This window comes from Teleopsis dalmanni, chromosome 2 (genome assembly GCF_002237135.1).
Source record: "Teleopsis dalmanni isolate 2A chromosome 2, ASM223713v2, whole genome shotgun sequence".
Classification (NCBI taxonomy): domain Eukaryota; kingdom Metazoa; phylum Arthropoda; class Insecta; order Diptera; family Diopsidae; genus Teleopsis; species Teleopsis dalmanni.
The window spans coordinates 214637259-214641730 of NC_051847.1; positions in this window are offsets into that span (position 1 = coordinate 214637259).

Sequence of the window (4472 nt, forward strand, 5' to 3'; positions counted from 1 at the left end):
ATTATTTCTATATTCTTAGTTTTAAACAAATATCTTGCAAGGAGCCATATTAAATGTTTCTCTGCTGTTATTTTTAGTAATTTTATTTTTTACAAAAGTACATTTAGTTGAGTTAATATAAGAAAAATAATAAAACAAGTTATAAAACGTTATTTAATATCAAATAATTATAATACTTAAAATGTTGTTATTAAAATCAAAGCTTAACGAAAATGAATATATAAAATTTGAATACAAATAATAAGAATTGTCATAATTTCCTTAATAGAAATTGCATATATGATAATAAAAGCTCAAAAATGTAAAATAATTGTTTACTTCATAACTTAATGACTTTATTATTTTTTTAAAGTTGTACAAACTTTTATTTACTGCTGCATACATTACATAATGTGTATTATAATACTATTAAAAAAGACTATACCTACGGTATCCCAATATTATCCTACAGCAAAGTCTGTAAATTTATTCAAAATTCTAAATAGTCATAGTTTAATGTAGTCTTTGCAGAGAACAAATAAAATGTTTAAGTTATTGTTATATAATTTTTTAACAATATTTTTATAAGCTCAGCAATTTAAAAAATTTTTTTATTTGAATATATCAAAAGATTACATTATGAAATTTTTCTCACTTTATTTATTGTTAAGAAATAAATAAGTTATGTTACAAAAAAAAAAAATAAAATAAAAAATAATATTTGTATTAAGGAAAAAGAAATCACGAGTCAATAAAAAGAAATTAATTCAGAGAAGCAATAGGTCAGTTTAGCTCTACTATTATTAAATTTTATTTTATGCGAATATAATGATTTTTAATTTATATCATCTTCGTGTTTTTTTTCTTTAAATTTAACTAGCCTTAAAAACTATATACTAAAACTAAACTTATTAATTTATAAATAATATACTCTGTTTAGGAAATATTAAAATATTTTTTGCTTACACATTTTGTACAAAAATAATGTAAATCATTTAAACAAAATCTAAATTTCAATGCATTTTAAAAAACAAATTAAAATAAAATTATTAATAAAATAATATAAAATTAACTTTTAAATAAAATGTTCTTTGCAACATTAAATTCTTAAAATAAAAAGAAAATTATTGAAACAATTTCGTAAATACAACCACAACATGCATTAAAAATTTAGAAAATAAAAAAACAAATCGTTCATTTATTTTGTTTGGATAATTTTTTAATTAATTTATAAATATAATATATATATATCATTTGTCGATATTTCGATTCAATTTATAAGTATTTAATGACAAATAAGTTGGTTAAATCTGTCATAAATCAAAAACAAAACAACAAAAAAATCACATTAATTTTCAAATATTATTTTTATAAGTTATAAAATATTTTACATTTAAATTTGTATACAAACTAATTTTAAAGTATAAACATAAATTTAAAATAAAATTAAGCTTATTATTAAATATAATAAAGTTTGATGAAAATCAGTGCTTCTTATTAGACAAGATATGATTTAAACAAAAAAAATACATTATCGAAAGTTAAAATGAAAGAATAGTTTTTAAATATAAAAATCATTATATCTAATAAATGAAATAAAACTTAAAATTAATTTAAAAACAGCAAAACTCGATAAAATGTTAAATTTTTTAAATAAAATATAAAATATCTAAAAATACATAAAATGTATTGTGAATTGTATTTTCTTTTGTTCAACTGTTTGAAAATTATTTTGATTAGTTTTACATTCTTTTTCATTATTTTTGAAACTTTACTGAGCAGACAATTTTTATAAAATAATATATAAGCAAGCATATGGTTTATATACTTGAGCTTCAAATATTATTCGAACTTATTGAATTTACGAGCACTTTTATGTTCGCGTATATTTGTACACTTGATTCGAATATAACAAATGGCTCCGACATGTTCGAACATTATATTGTAATCGTACATTTGCTATATGAGCTATACGCGCAGTTCAAACAATTTCGATTGGAACGAACAGCTTCAAAGTGTCTGAACATCGAACTCCTTGAATAGTTCTAATACATTCAGATTCGAATAGTTTAAATATTTGGAAATGCTTGAGCTATTCGAACAACAAATCTGCTTAACGTTTTATTCAATTTTGCTTTTGTTATATACAACTATGTATATGTTATGTTATTCTGTCCAACTTCATATTTCACTTCGTTCTTGTCTAGTTTTATGACATCAAATGTTCGAGCCTCATATAGTGTTCGAGCATATTGGACGGAATCGATGCACAGCCGCAGCAATGATCAAATACAATCATTTTCGAACATCAAATTGCTCGAGGCGTAGAATAGTTCGATTAATATTTGAAATCTTCGAATTCGAATATATTTGAGCTGTTTGAACATCATGTTGCTCGAACACTTTGAAGCACTATTATATACATATATGTGTAAAATATATTTGATATGTAGACATTATATCATATATATGTAATATATCATATATATGCTATTATATAATTTAAAAGATTTATTTATTGACTATATAATTTTGTTCATTTCTACCTTAATTAAAAAAAAACCTTTCTCTTAAAAAAAAGTAGTTAATGGCAACTCTATTGATAAATGCTATATACATTATAATATATATCTTAAATGAAAACCGTAAATGATTTGAAACAACGTATAGATAGTTAAAGAAATGCAGATCTAAGGGGGATAACTTGGTATTAAAATGATTTTTATAGTTAAAGTTAAATCGAAAAAATTAAGAGAATCAAAAGGTGTTTTCAAAATAGGATATAAGGAACAATAACAATAACAATATAAATAGCAACTTTCTACCTGTATTGAATTATGGGATCATTTAATTCGGACAAGAGCTATATTTTAGTAAATGCAGATTTTATAATTTTTTACTGAATTTAAAGAAAAAGTGCTAATATATAAAACATCTAATTACAAAGAAGAAGAATCTAATTTTTCAATACAGTTATAGGCGAGTCAGTAAAGTATATATACATATATATTTTCGCTACTGCTTAGTTTTTTAGAATTTTCATATACATTTTATTTTTAAATTATTTTATATAGTTATTTTCTAAATACACATTGCCAACAATTCAAAATTTGTTCAATTTTTTTATTCAAGACGAGGTGTTAGAACCAACTAAAGACGTAGTCAAACACACTTTAAAACGTTGGCGATATTTATATAGAAGTAAATGTGTGAAATTAATTACAATTACAAATTAATTATAATTAAAAATAGAACAGATTAATGAAATCACAGTTATAGTAATTAAAATGAATTATTTATTATAATCAGTTCAGTTTAAAAATTGTTCCAATCGAGAGCAGAGATAAAAACGTAATGTAAATCAAAATAATTAAAGACTCAAAACAGGAATAGTATAGGGAATAAAGAAATGTTTAAATCGATATATAATTCTAGTCTTTAACTAATTACTTATTCCATAACAATTAATTATTTTTGCTTCACGCTCTAACCACTTAAACTATCTAATTCTATTAATAATAAGTTTAAAAAATATTAGTACGATTTTGTGTCAGAATAATGATTATAATATTAGGGGTATTTAGGAATTTCTGTCATCAGACCAGATTAAGAGCTCTTCTCCAGATTTAGTTCTGGACTGAAATCTGGTACAATAGGGGTTTTCTGGTGGCAATACCGACTATAGTTTTAATAATAATAAAATGGGTGTATTTAGACCGACGTCTAATATTCGTATTATTCTTTTTAGTATTAAATAGTATTATTCGTTAATCATTGAAATATTAAACCATGTAAGTCTAAGTGCATTTTGCTAATTCTTTGTTAGTAGAATAAAAAGTTGACGTTCAAAGCAACTAATTTTTTCAGGGGTGAAGAAATGAAAAAACCAACAATTGAAAAGTGCTCATATGAGAATATTTAAATTAAAAAAAATCCATTATAACTTGTGTAAAATGGTCTGAAATATTTTAGGCAGTCTTTGAACCACAAACTCTTTCTCTCTCTCCGCCTTGTGTACGCCACTGGCTTGTTGTGTCAGTAATTTCGAATATCGTTAACTCGTGAATATATCACTATAACAAATTACTTTTACAATTTACCGAATATCGAGTTTGGTCGAAATTATCTCTAGTAATATTTTTATGGAAACTATACAGTACATAAATTGCTTTTGAATATTCTTTATGCTTGTAAAAATGCTTTGGAAATCAAAGCTATATATTAACAAAATATTACTTTTTCCAAATTAATGACTTAAAAAGATATATAAAGAAAATAATTAATTGTTTTAAATAACACTTCTTAGAGATTTTTGTGAGTGGAAGTAAATCGGATAGTAGGGAAGTACGACAAATTATGATATATAAATTTTGAAGTTTAATAATTTTTTAATAATAAAAATGGACTTACCAAAGCTAATATGGTTTAGCATGAAAAATAGATAGTTAGATATAAAATCTTTTATTGAATCTTAAAGCAGCAAATTTTCATAA